The sequence below is a fragment of the Lissotriton vulgaris genome, chromosome 8 (assembly GCF_964263255.1).
Source record: "Lissotriton vulgaris chromosome 8, aLisVul1.2, whole genome shotgun sequence".
Classification (NCBI taxonomy): domain Eukaryota; kingdom Metazoa; phylum Chordata; class Amphibia; order Caudata; family Salamandridae; genus Lissotriton; species Lissotriton vulgaris.
The window spans coordinates 1,538,446,548-1,538,461,500 of NC_141696.1; the positions used below are offsets into that span (position 1 = coordinate 1,538,446,548).

A 14,953-nucleotide genomic window follows, 5' to 3' on the forward strand; every position below is an offset into this window, starting at 1 on the left:
AGAGTCAGAACAGGACTAAGCGTGAGCAGGCAGAGTTATAGGCAGAATTGAGCGTGAGCAGGCAGAGTTCGAGGCAGAATTGAGCGTGAGCAGGCAGAGTCAGAGCAGGACCGAGTGTGAGCAGGCAGAGTCAGAGCAGGACTGAGCGTGAGCAGGCAGAGTTAGAGGCAGAATTGAGCGTGAGCAGGCAGAGTCTGAGCAGGACTGAGTGTGAGTAGGTAGATAGTCAGAGGCAGGACTGAGCGTGAGCAGGTAGAAAGTCAGAGGCAGGACTGAGCGTGTGCAGGCAGAGTCAGAGCAGGACTGAGTGTGAGAAGGCAGAGTCAGAGCAGGACTGAGCGTGAGCAGGCAGAGTTAGAGGCAGGACTAGGCATGAGCAGGCAGAGTCAGAGGCAGGACTGAGCGTGAGCAGGCAGAGTTAGAGGCAGGACTGAGCATGAGCAGGCAGAGTCAAAGCAGGACTGAGCATGTGCAGGCAGAGTCAGAGGCAGGACTGAGCGTGAGAAGGCAGAGTCAGAGCAGGACTGAGCGTGAGCAGGCAGAGTTAGAGGCAGGACTAGGCATGAGCAGGCCGAGTTAGAGGCACGACTAGGCATGAGCAGGCAGAGCCAGAGCAGGACTGAGCATGAGCAGGCAGAGTCAGAGCAGGACTGATCGTGAGCAGGCAGAGTCAGAGGTAGGAGTCCAGAACAAGGAAGCATGGAGCCAGTAAAGAAGGCTGTGGTTGCCTACTGTGGTGGCTGCAAATGCAGCACCACAGCAGTCGAAAAGAAGGGTTTAAGACAGACAGCAACTTCTACCCCATAACCCTTTATGACACCAAGCAGTGGATTAAATTCCATTCAACGCAGAAAGAAGTAAAGTTAGAACCCCTCCATTCATTTTTAGGTTCCTAGTATTTCTTTTGTTTTTACTCAGCTCAATTTCTCTACCTCGCCTGCATTCTGTTTTTAAGTCCAACCTTGGGATAGTGTTCTCATCTACAGCACCCACCCTGATCTCAAGTCCTAGGAGTACGGGACTAAAGGCCAATAAAGGCAAGGCATGCTGGCTTTTAATCCTAACCTAAAAAACCTAACCTGGTATTTGTAAAGCGCAAACTAATCACCCCTGAGGGTCTCAAGGCGCTGGGGGCCATAGGGGAGAATAAGCGAGCTATTGTCCAGAGTCACATGGTGCTGGGTTGAGCTGCCGCCGGGAATCGAACTGTGAGCCCCATGCTCCAGAGTCAGCTGCCCTAGCCACTGCGCCACACCTGTCCAACCTATAATTCCGGAGTGAAGCAAGCTTAAAATCATACGCAGATAGCCATGGCAGTGCCAAAAGAGAGTGACCTCAACATACATACCTCACACACTACTAAAATGCATATAATATTACCTGATCTCTCACTGTCCCATGCCTCCTAACTTCACAGTAGGGGAAGCAGAGGGACAGCCAGACCTAAGGATCAATAAGAAATAAGAAATGTATATAAGAGGCTACGAGGATCATACAGTTGACCGACAGACTTCCAACAAACATACCTTAATCTTTTAATTGCATCATCTTTGATCAGAATTAAAGAAACATGCCCTCCACACTCAACGGTAGCTGGTGTCACTAGAGGAGCAAACAGCTGCAAGGAGGTGAACCGTGAGACATCTGCAAGCAAAGAAAGAACTGAGGCTTACATTTTAAATTACTGCCACCGACATAAGCCACTGGGGTGTGGGGAGGTGCCAGGGCGAACAGTAGGAAGACAGGGTGGGAAAGCCTCTGGTTTGGGCCTCGGCCAATTCTGAATCTGGCAAAGCCCCAAAATGGAAAGGTAAAGCAATGATAGGGTCTCTATAGCACGATTCCTATGGTGATGTAACAGCCAATGTTCAAGCAACATATATCTCTCTAGTGGAAGCATTAGGAAGTGACGGAATGTCTCAAAGACTCAGTCCAAGCAGCACAAACACTGCGTCCCTCTCTTTGACTTTATGCCCTGCAGTAAAAGCAATTTGCTTGGTGAGTCGTGCAATGCAGACTATATAGAAGCGGCATTACAACTTCACTGCCTGTCAACTCAGCCTCCTATCGCGCCAATCTAATTGTAAACAGGAGTTTGTTCAAGCTCGCACTTATATTTTACAGACATGGTAGCCCAGAGGCAGATTTAGCAGCAAGAGATGATGGAAATTCTATCTCCTCTCATTCCAACATGTGTGTGTCTGTTGCACTGCTCTACAGAAAGTCTTTAGTAACAACAAACAAACTGAACGTACCAGCAAAAGATTTCTGTCTATAAATCAGAACCAGTCAACATAAAATTCTGATGCTACAGCAAACTTCCAACTATAAAATATGGCAAGCTCAAGATTAACCTGAAGACTGAAACTAAATAACCCTGATATGCAACCCCAAAAATCAAAGGACACAGACCACTGGAGGCGATAAAGAATAGAAACGGATGGCTCAGAAGAAAAAACTGTCCGGGCTATTTCACTCATGTGGTTTTCAAACCCTATAACGGGTCAACAATAAGAGGTAGATCCCAAAAAAGAACTAATAGAATGTGGGAGAGGACACTTTCCCAGGATACTAAGGAGATTCTTCAATTTAGAAAGTGTATACTTAAGTATTCAATCTTTCTAAATGTCTCCATATCATCTACATGTGCGTGACATGTACGAAACCCTCGCATTACCTTGCTGTTTCCATGTAATAATCCAGCACTCCCAAAAAAAGTGTTGCTCTCTACTGGAGAAGGACAATTATCCTGAAACACGTGTCTAGATATACACAGCACTGGCTGCACCAACAAGGGTGAAAAACTATAGCCTGACATTGGACAAAAGTGTTATCATGCACTGCATTTACTATGATGCATCGGGGCAAACTAAGTGCTGGAGTGTGAGGCGGTGTGCGCCACCCCCCTCCTATAGGAAAAGGCTCCCTTGAGCTAACGAGCTGACGAGCTCTGGTTGATGCACCTGCGCCAAGCGAGTGGTACTGAGACCTGTGAAGACTTTGGGCAGCATCTCCAGTACCCCCAAAAAAAGTGTTGCTCTCTACCGAAGAAGGACAATTATTCTGAAACACGTGTCTGGAGAATACACAGCACTGGCTGCACCAACAAGGGTGAAAAACTATAGCCTGACATTGGACAAAAGTGTTATCATGCACTGCATTTACTATGATGCATCGGGGCAAACTAAGTGCTGGAGTGTGAGGCGGTGTGCGCCACCCCCCTCCTATAGGAAAAGGCTCCCTTGAGCTAACGAGCTGACGAGCTCTGGTTGATGCACCTGCGCCAAGCGAGTGGTACTGAGACCTGTGAAGACTTTGGGCAGCATCTCCAGCACCCCCAAAAAAAGTGTTGCTCTCTACCGAAGAAGGACAATTATTCTGAAACACGTGTCTGGAGAATACACAGCACTGGCTGCACCAACAAGGGTGAAAAACTATAGCCTGACATTGGACAAAAGTGTAATCATGCACTGCATTTACTATGATGCATCGGGGCAAACCGAGTGCTGGAGTGTGAGGCGGTGTGCCCCCCCCCCCTCCTAAATAATCCTAAATTTTCTCTGACTGTAGTTGCAGCATTTGTCCTTTAGTTATAAGAAAGTACTATTGTGCAGTAGTCTCCTATCATTTGTTGCCTTTGACCCTGTCCAGCGCTCCGCTGTCTGTTCTGGCTAGGGTAGTATTACGTAAATACCACATAAATAAAGATCTCTCACTGAGTCTTTGAGGGACAAGGAAGCTAGACTTTGTCCATGGCATCTCTTCTCCTCAGCACGTTTGTTGTCTCTTTTTGAGTCTGCAATATTTCCCCCGCTCTCTTGCAAAGGGGAACTCTTGCTATGATTAATAAAATAGATTTTCTGACTGCTTTTTTAATTAGTCTTTGTAATTGTTTTTACGACTGATGCATGATGTCCACCATGAAGAAAACCCTCCTATTCGTTCTGCTTTGTCTTTCTCTGTATTTTCATGTTTTTAATACATAGTTATCTAGACTCCCATTTTTATTTAAATTTTCATTGCTGATAATTGTTTTATATATCATAGCTTTACTGATACAACAAAGCAGGAGTGTCTTAAGTGCATTTAAATAAACAAGTTATTGACATAAAAAGCAAAATACTTTTATAAAAAATAAAATAAAAAACATGCCTCCGGCAAAACATACTATACAAATTTACAAGAATACACAGGACCCGTCTTGATGTTTCCATGGAAGGTGCCCAAGTGATTGTGAAATGAAATCAAAGTCTGTTAATCAAATAAAGATCCAATGTAATTTGTGAGTCTCTACTGTGCGGACAGGATGGACCAGATGAAGGGCCAAAACATGACTTTTTCTCAGAATGTTCCTTGATGGTTCTTTACATCTAAGATTACAATCTGGTCGTAGAAAAGTGGTTTATTTTGATGGTCATAAATCCTATTTTTGCTGAATCTTGTTGTTTTTCGATGTTAGATTTAAGAATGTGGAATACCATCAAATATATTTTCATCATCTATCAACACTATACTTTGTTTTCTTTTCTGCACTAGTCTACAATGACTTTATCGAAAACACGTTGTTCCATTGTTATGATGTAATAGCTTACCCTTTAGCATAAGTGGTCTGCAGGTATTATTCACGTTATTATTCTGGATAACTACTAGATTTAACATGTTTGTAGATTTCAAGGGAAAAATTACATTCAGTTATTGCAGAGTTAAAATGTCTTAACATCTTCCGTGCGGACACGATTTACCGCCGGTGCTGAGCCCTAATAAAAACGGGCGTGGTCATGACGGAACGGTTCCGTCATCAGCACAGCCCAACCGATGCTCATGACGGAACCGTTCCACCATCAGCATCGAAAGGGTTAATGGTAATTGATATGCAGGTACTAACGGAGTTTTTATGTGCTTTCTCCAGTTCACCTTTTTTCTTTGTGAATTTGCAGTTGTGATAGAAAACGCGTCTTCTGAATAAATATTTTATGCATAGTACAGGTAATAAAAGTACCACCTTTTCTGGGTCTTCAGGAGCCAAAGAAGGTGCAACTTGCTTATGAATCTCTTCTCAAATTCAGCTAGTGAAATGTCACCATTCATTTGACAATCACTCTGTGTGGCTAGCTGTTCTGTCTTTGCCATTTTTGCTAGAATCTCTCCTCACCTTCCGAGCAGCAAAAGCAACAGCAACTTTTCCCACGGTGTTATTAGGTACTTTCGAAGTGCAGAGTTTATACTAACGCTCGTTTCATGTGCCGCTCATTGAAAAAGCCGCTCTCCTGTATGTGTTCTTTGGTGTGCTAGAAGATTTTGCTTTTGAGTAAAGCTCTTCTCACACACAGTACAGAAAAAAGGCCTCTCTCCCCTGTGTGATCTTAGGTGTTTTAGAAGGTCTGACTTATGGGCAAACCTCTTTTCACAAACACTGCAGTGAAAGGGTTTTGATCCTGAATGTGTTCTTTGGTGTGTTACAAGATTTTGTTTTTGAGTAAAAGTCTTCTCACACTCTGTACAGTGATAAGGCCTCTCTCCAGTGTGTATTCGTAGGTGCCTCTGAAGATCTGACTTAAGAACAAAGCTCTTCTCGCACACAGTGCAGCGAAAGCGCCTCTCCCCTGTGTGGATTCTTAGGTGAGTTTGAAGATTACTCTTTTGAGCAAAACTCTTTCCACACACGGTACAACAATAGGGTCTCTCTCCTGTGTGTGTTCTTAGGTGGTTTTGAAGATCTGGCATTCGAGGAAAGCTTTTCTTACACATGCTGCAGTGATAGGGCCTCAATGATCTATGCAAACTTTCATGCCGTAGAAGACTCGACATTCCAGTGAAGCTCTTATCACACTTGGTGCACAGGTAAGGTCTCAGCCCAGCATGGATTTGTTGATGCTCCACAAGAAGCTCCTTTTGGTTAAATCTCTTCTCACACTTCGTACAGGCAAAGCATCTCTCACTTTTGTAGACTTGTTGGTAACTTTTTTGTAAGCAAGGGTCGAACTCTTCCTCAGGCATGCTTCTCGTCTCCTCTTGTTTGGCTGCAGAATGAAAATAACAGTTAAAATTGCAGTTAGGAAATTAATATATAAAGAGAAACAAAGACATGTAAAAAGTACATAGTATTATTACAGTATACCATTTGAATAAAAAGAGAATGTCCTTCAAACAAATGCTGAGCAGTCGTCCAATACGAAGTACCACCACTCAGTTCAACAACTGAACACCAAGAAATCCATCCTTCGAAATGAATCATTCAATGCAGCGATAACGATCTTAGGGGTACATACATCAATGTAGGCTTTTGAGATTCCTTAATTGCAATTATTAAGGAATCACAATTAAGGAATTGCAAAAGCCTATGCATGTAGGAATCGCTATAAAATTAGCGATTCCCAAACATTCCTTAATTGCGAGTTGCAATTTAGAAATGCCTTCCCATTCATTCCTATGGGCCGACAGGCCCATAGAAAAGAAAGGGAATTTGCATGCACAATTTGCGAGTACCCAATAGGTACTTGCAAATTGCGCATGCAATTTCAAGGGTGCAGAGGTGTCAAAAGGACACCCTGTTGCACCTCTGAAATTGATCTATGCACACATGTTGCGCAGATTAAATTGATGGTAATTTGTGACCCTTATTAGCGAAATCGCTATTTGCTATTTCATCATGCATTGCATTAAAGGAACCTCAATTTGTGATTCCTTAAATAAATTGTGATTTCTAAAACTGCGAGAGCCTTACAGTTTGAAGCATCTCAGAAGCCCTTTTTGCGGGCGCAATTGGGCGATTTTTGCAAATCGCACAGTTCGTGCTCGCATAAAAGGTTGATGCATGTGCCTGTTAGAGACCTGAGATATACAAGTGTAGAGAAAGACACCAATGGTAAATGGAAGCAATCTAGCACTATAAACAATGCTCCCAACTCTCCAAAAGAAGTAGTCCAGATCTTTTCATGAAATCTCTACATGGTTGTGAACAGAAAAGCCCCTTCTCATAAGGTTCTTCCCCCGTCTCGTTACAGGATATTCCTTTTTCTGTAAAAACCAAGCAAAGAATAGCTTGTGACAGCCAACTATAGGTTAAAGTGTTGTTGGCCTACAACCTTCTAAAACTCAGATACAGCTTGGACTCAATTAGGTTTTGGTTTTAGTGTTTTATTAATGACTTCCAGTGTTTTTCAACGTGTTCTTAAATTGAGAAAAACAGTGGTTATAAGTATTTACACATTTTGGGGTCCTAGAAATATGTCGGAGATTGCTTTCTTGAGCATAAAAAAATCCAGTACAGACAATTCCACTATTAACCTTTGTATTGTTGAGTCAGTTCAGTTCTTAAACTTTATTCGATTATTCATAAAAACAATCATAAAAGCGTACAGATTAGAAAAAATGACACATAAGAATTGTTACAGAATAAGGGGATTATGGCACAACAGATGGCACTCAAATATGGGCAATATCATGGACTTAGCAGCGAGATTAGACTGACACAATATTAAAAAAACCAGACTTTTTCTAACAGATACTGATTTCAAAATAAAGGTTGCAGTAAAAAAACAAATATCTGGGGTGGCAAGTGCAAAAAGAAATCTCATGGCATTAACAGTTGTGAACATGGAGTATTTCTTAAACAATGGTTTGAGGTAACAAATAAGTAGATGCTTATACAGTGGGCATATTAACATAAAGTGCAGCGTGCTTGGTTTAGTAGTTCCATCACACAGACAAGGGGTGGGAGAGTAGATTTTCATCCTTGGGAATGCCACAGGTTATGTACAATACCTAATCTCAGCCTTGTGAGTACATACTGATGAGACTGTCTGGTGATAACTTTTAAATACATAGGCATGCCATTCCCTTCATCCTTGTTGGAAGAATAGTAAACATGAGTTGAGTCATGGCTACATTGTTCTTTACGTCTGTTGTATTTATGCCCCAGAAAAACTCTTTTAACCTCCTGCTTCGGTAAGTCAATGGCACATGTGGGATCACCGTGGACATCCAGATCAAAAAGTTCCTTAAAAGATGTCAAGACATATTTTAACCATGGGATCTGGCGAGCATTGTCCTGGCGTAAACAGTCTTGAATTATTCGCCTGGTGAAACCAGTTTCATCTTTGGACCAAATAGATCTCCAAGCCATAAGGGGTCTCAATCCTGTTAAGTCAGATAAATAATCCAGCCCTAGTTCTTTGTGGATCAATTCGGTAGATGCCGAAGATGGGAGGCAAAGGAGTCTCTTAAGAAATATATTTTCAGCAATTTGCAGATCCCCCTGGGTCCGGTGTTCCCATACCCCTGAGCCATAAAGGGCAATTGACGCACACCTGTGCCGATAGACATTCAACATGTCAGGGATGCAGCGACTGCCTAGTTTAGCAGCAAAACGAAATACACCTGATGAGGCCTTGCCCATCTTACCCTTGACATTGAGTAGTTCCGGGGCCCAAGACCCTCTGTTGCTAAAGGTTATACCCAGATAACAGAAATTGTTCACAACCTCAATTCGATTTTCCTTAAAATAGAAAGATTTAAGTTGATTCATCTTTTTCCCGCAAGCCATGATAAAAGTTTTGGAATTATTGATTTTTAGTTTCTTCCCCTGAATAAAATCATAAAAATGGTTCATAAGTTTCTGAAGGCCTATGGGAGTTCTTGAAAGTAAAACCGTGTAGTCTGCATAAAGCAGTACCGGGATTGGTTGTCCCTCAACTTGTGGAGCTTCAGCTTGAACATTCTTCAGATCGGACTCCATAGATTTTCTAAAAAGGGATAAGAGTAGCGGGGCCAAGACACAGCCCTGCCTGATGCCAGATTTAACCCTGATCTTCCTCGTGCATTCCCCCTCATGTCCATAGGAGTGGTGTGGCTCACTGGTTAGAGGTGGCAGACCCGGAAGCTGAGGACGGCCCGGAACCAGGGTTCAATTCCCGACGCGGCAGGGTCGTGGACCAGGGTCAGCGGACTTGATAATTCTCGCCTCAGTGCCTACTCTAACCAGGGATCACACTCGGAAACTCTGGGCATTAGCTTGCCTTATCTCCACAACGGACCCCCACATACGCCGGGGATGCCTGGTTTCACCTTGGAGATACCCAGCAGGGACCATCTCACAGGGAAAGCCAGGACGGGTTCCCCAGTGGTCTACAGCGCTGAGATACCCCATGGCGGGGTGATAAATGCGCTTTACAAGACACCATTACATTACATTACATTACATAGCGAATCTGGGCAGATAGCTTGCTATAAAGTCTAGCCAGGAAGTGGATTATCGCAGCCGGTGCTCCCATTTCGAGTAGGGTTGACCATAACAAAGTATGGTCGACCAGGTCGAAGGCACTCGAGAGGTCTGCAAAACAAAGGAACAGAGAGCCCTGTTTAGCTTTGGTGTATTTTCCTATTAAAAGATCTAAATTAATAGACTGCTCAATAGTGCCAAGGCCCTTCCCAAAACCGTATTGGGAGACCGAAAGGATATTATTAGCTTCAGCCCATTCCTCCAGGCGTAGCAATAGAACCCTGCTCATGATTTTTAACGAGGAATCCAAGAGGGAGATAGGGCGGTAGTTCTTGGCATCTCCTCTATCTCCCTTCTTATAAATAGGCAGGATTACAGATTCACTCCAGGTGGAGGGAGTAGTATCGTTGACTGCGGTGTTAAACACCTGGGTCAGTAGGGGGCTCCACAGGGCCAAATCGGTTTTATATAGATCGACCGGGACACCGTCCGGTCCAGGTGCCTTCCCCCCTTTGCTCTTTCGGATAGCTTTGTCTACTTCATGGAGTGTAATCCCCAGGGGTTCAATAAATCTGGGATATTAACACAAGAATTATCCAGAACCTCACAGGCTGGGTCAAAAATGCCTGTAAAGTATTGGACCCAACTATCCTCACTAACCTGGGCAGTTAAGACTGGGAATTCCTCCTTCTGGGGAAAGGGGCTATTGACAGTGCTCCAGAATAGCTTACTGTCCCGCAGTTCTGCCGCCTTTGTCAGGTCCTCCCAGGCTTGTTCCCTTAATTCCTGTTTTCTACGTTTTAACTCATGTTTATAAGTAGCCCTCAGGAGCGTTACTGCATCCCTATCTCTAGGGTGGTTGGACAGTGCCCTCTTGAGATCTTGTAACGAAGACGTACAGGCTCTGTCAAACCAACCTAGCGTGGCACGCTTGGTTATACCCTTAGAGGAGGTGAGGGACATTTTAATTATATCGCCAAGTTTCTCGAAATCGGCAATAATGCAACTAGGGGCGGCATCAGCTTCAAGACAACGAAGTAACACTTTAGAGCCTGCTCCCACAATTTTCCGTAACAGTTTATCGGAATTGTCTCTACACCATTTAATCCGAATGCCATTTTGCCTGCAAAGGGTAATCTCATCAACAATCCTACCATTAAAACGGGTCATAGGACCCCAGATGAGAATTGACATAGTAATGGCATTGTGGTCGCTAATTCCAAAATCCACAATGATGGGGACCGTACAGAAAGGGGCAATATGTGCCGATATCAACAGATAGTCAATAACGGAGGCAGAATTCCTCCCAATAAACTTCGGGGCAATATTACCCTCTTTATCCAAAGCAGGTTGGTGGATGACCAGGTCAAAGTTTAACAGGAGGGTGTTAAGGGAATCACCATAAGGAGTGTGAGTAAAATGAGCCCGATGCTCCCCATTATCCCCGTCAAACCCACATATGTTAGTATATGAATAGGGACAGGTTTGAATATTAAAATCTCCGCCCCAGATGATGCCACATGGTTTATGGATATCTCTACAAATTTTATTTACAGCTGACTCAAGGTCATCTACAACAAGAGTACTCGTAGGGTCAAACGTATTGTTGTAATGATTAATTAACAAAGTATCCCGACCCCCTCTATGTTCCAACCTAAGTATTTGTGAATGTGAGCCAACGGTGGAGTGGGATCTCACGCGAACTGGGAAGTGCACAGACAGTAAAATTACCAGCCCACCTTTTGCCCTACCCATGGATGATTCTTGTGCTAAACAATTGTAAGACACAAAGCCGTCAAAGTGGATATCTGTCGTCGACCAGGTCTCCTGTAAGCAGAGATGGATTCCCTCCAGCCCAGGGATGACATCCTCTGCCGCCAACCGGCAATATTCCAGCTCGCGATTTTAAAGCCTGGGGGACTAGGTACCAGAACAGGTTCTACCAACGCGTCGGTACTTAGGGGTACTGGAGTGGTTGATGGCTCTAGAGTAATTAGCGGATGGTAGGTATCCGCTATGTCATCTTGCAGAAAGGGCTCCAGGGGCAACCTTTTAGATGTTAAGGTGGTTAGCAAGCACTCATCTGGGCACACTACATTAGTCACAGCTTCTCCAACGAATAAACCATTAACCATCTCGGGCAGAGAAAACCTTAAATCATATGTAGGAGATAGTCAGTCAACTCCCTCTAGACAACTGTACCGATTAATATCACAAAAGGGAGTATACTGGGGCAGCGTAGCCGGTCTAGCATCATATCTTCTTTGCCTGCTCCTCCGGTCAACCCTTATCCAGTCGTCCCTTCCTCTACCGTGGCTTATATGGTTAGGTGGAAAGAAGAAGGACACTGGGAGTGTCTGGATAGTAGAGTAAAAAGACCTGTTAAAACTAGAACAAATATGTGACACAGTTCTAGGGTCTCTGAAGCTGACCGTTATACAGTCCCCGTTTATAGACTTGACCGTCTTACCTAGCCAGGGCACCCTTCTTACCATAATAATTTGGTTGTGGAGATGGGCCGGGAGTGGTCTATTCCAGTTGAGCCACTTAACAACTTTGCCTTTCAAGGAACTAAAGGTTTCTGTTTCTCCTGTCTCCACGGTGGGGGCTCCAGCTAAAACTACCATGTAGCGGTTTGCTTTCGGTGGGAGATCTGGCAAACGTGGTCTGGGGGCTCTATGTGTTTTAGAAGGGGAGCCTTGTGTGCCATCAAGCGTAAGGCCGTATGTATTAATGTTACAAGGTTGCGGCCCAGATGAATGTTGTGGGGGTACATTTTTGCCCTGGTTGGAATCTTGGTGGACTACAGGGGGGCCTATGGGAGGACAGGTAGGGTGTTGGGCCTCATTAACTTGTAGTAGGCCAGAAATGGTAGGGGTAATTTGTAGGGTACTCGGGTTCTGGTTTTGTTGGAGTTGGCTAGGACAGTATCGGAGGCTTTCTCTGTGATAGACAATCTAAGTTCTATCCTTTCCATTTTGGCCTCTAGAGGGAATAGGATCGATTTAAAAAGGGCACCCAAGCTTTCAATAGAGACCTCGCTACTAGACTGGGTTTGTGTTGAATTGGGAGTGGGGTCATGTTGTAGCTTTGCTGTTTTCGATTTTCTACCAGCTTTCTGGGTATACGGCCTTTTGCGTTTTGAAGTAGCCCCTTCCTTAACCCCCTGAGACATTGTGTTATTAGCGGTATCGTTGGGTTCGGATACAATGGCGACATTATTTATATGAAGAACTAGATTGATTTCAGGTAGTATTTCGTTAACCAAAATGTCCAGATCCACTGAAGCCTGATTATCAGCTTCGGAAAGGGGAGCTTGGTCAGCCACAACCGTGGTAACAATGACTTACTTCATTCGTCCCAATCTGGTTTCAGGAGTGGTTACTCCACCGAGACTGCCCTGCTCGGGGTCACAGAAAAGATCAGGGAGCTTATGGATGATGGCCAAACGGTAGCATTGGTCCTGTTAGACCTCAGTGCGGCCTTTGACACCATTTCTCACTCCAGACTGCTTGCCAGGTTGGAGGAGAATGGTGTAGAGGGCAGGGCACTAGAGTGGATTAGATCATACTTATCCCTCCGCACCTTTCAGATCGCCTCTTCCTCAGCATGTTCCGATGTATTCTACTCCCCCCCTGGTGTACCACAGGGATCTATCCTGAGCCCACTATTTTTCAACTTGTACCTACGACCACTTGCCGACCTTGCAGAAAATTATGGTCTTACCTTAATGACCTATGCAGACGACTCTCAAATTCTGTTTTCACTCTCTAAATCTGACCCGTCTGCTCCATCTGCACTAAAAATAGGCCTACACGAAGTGTTTAGTTGGATGTCGGCTAACCAACTTAAACTAAATGGGGAGAAAACCGAGATCCTCCTCCTAGGGAATAGTAAAGATCTTTGGAGTGATCCCCACTGGCCGGCGTCATTAGGTAAGCTCCCGCCACCAGCTTCCCAGGTTAGAAATCTCGGGGTCATCATAGATGACAGTTTATCTATGACACAGCAAGCCAACAAAGTGGCAGGCATGTGCTTCACCATTCTTAGATGGCTACGCAAAATTGTCTGGATGTTACCACCCACCACCCAGAAGACCGTAGTCAATGCCTTAGTTACATCTCGGCTTGACTACGGTAACATCCTGTACCTGGGCTCAAACAAAGCAGTAATAAGACGCTTGCAACTCGTGCAAAACGCTGCTGCCAGATTGCTTTGCAGAATTCCTAGATCCGCTAGGATCACAAAACGTCTTAGGGACCTGCATTGGCTCAGGGTAGAAAATCGGATTCGCTTTAAAACCCTGAACTATCTGTTTAAAATCAAAGCTGGTACTGCCCCCAGGTACCTACAAGATCTTGCTAAGCCTTATCTCCCAAATCGCAGTCTCCGTTCATGTACAGCAGCGAACTTCGCGGTGCCTAGGTACAAAAGGGCTAGAATGGGCGGGAGATCCTTCTCATATCTGGGTCCAACTCTCTGGAACACACTGCCCGTCCATATACGCAAGGAAGAAAACCATATGAGATTCAGGAAAAGCGTAAAAACTTGGTTGTTCGACAAATAATTGCCTGCTGATTGCTTTTCTCTCTAGTTGTGTCATGTGCTTTGCTATTGCCGGCGCCGGGAAACCCTTCGTGGGTAGCTGCGCGCCTTATAAGTGCTATAAAATAAATAAATAAATAAACAGGTCTTTCGGGTGTTTTGGCATTAGATATTGTCCCCAGGGAAGATCTCTTGATAGCCAGCAATTCTAGCTAAATAGGGAGTGGAGATAGGAAGAGGCAGGGTGGGAAGAGGAGCCAGGTGCGGTCGGTCACTCGCCGCAAAGCAGCCTGGTCCTCGCAGTCCCGCAAGCTACAACACTCCTCTGCCCCAAGATCGCGTTGCTCCACAAGAGAGTCCCGGAGTCAGCAGGCAGCTCCACAAAGTCCTGAGCCTCTCACAGTTTAGCTCCACTAGAGGAGCTGGAGCCCCAGAAAATGTACCTGCATCAATTAGCTCTGCCTGAACACAGCATCTGCCGAGCACACTGCAGCTCTCAAACAGTCTGATCTAATGAGGACTGAGATATTTACCATAGTTGGCTTCCAAGCTGGTACCCCTTGAAAAGATAGTGCAGTTGGAGCAGCATCAATACTTCATTCAGATGCAGTTTGACATGTGACTCACTCATCTCGTCCAGAAGTTTCCCACTTCCTTTAATAGTTAAGTTGTCAGAAAGAGCAGCTAAGCAGATTCAGTTGGGCTGAGCTTCACACTGCTAGCTGTCAAGCAAGGTAGGGTAGTGTATCTTGGACTGGCTCTCAAAGGAGTGCAGCTGCCTAGCTGACCCTGACATTGTTGGATGTTTGGTTTGTGAGACATACATTAAAGTGATAAGAAGGATCTGCAGGCAGCTGTGCCTGCTTACCAGAGTGAGCAATGATTCACTGCGGCACCTCACATTCAATGAGAGACTCTCAGAGTACCAGGAATGATCAAGCACTTGGAAAGTTCTGTTCTTCAGGAAGGAGGAGAGCCATTTCAAGGCTGGGCCTTCGATGCCCACTGTGGAAATCCTATGGATAGGTGCAAGCTGTTTCAGTGCCGTGCTCTAAACTCCATTTGAGTGGGGTGCAGGATTTCATTGGATTACGGGAAGTTAGAAAGATGTTTATTGACATTCTTTCCCAAGAGCTGTGTCGGGCCAGGTAGACGAGAGATTGGCTTGTTATTACTGAGGCAGAGAGG

General features: G+C 44.7%; 1 pseudogene across 1 annotated transcript in view; it reads right to left on the reverse strand.

The window, feature by feature from the left end:
• Nucleotides 1–4,110: 4,110 nt before the first annotated feature.
• The window catches only part of LOC147700317 (uncharacterized), a 50,356-nt pseudogene continuing 39,513 nt past the window's right edge, over nucleotides 4,111–14,953 (reverse strand). Inside the window, exon 9 of the transcript XR_015299471.1 lies at nucleotides 4,111–6,020. The product of XR_015299471.1 is annotated as an uncharacterized LOC147700317 (transcript). The remainder of the gene's footprint in view (nucleotides 6,021–14,953) is intronic.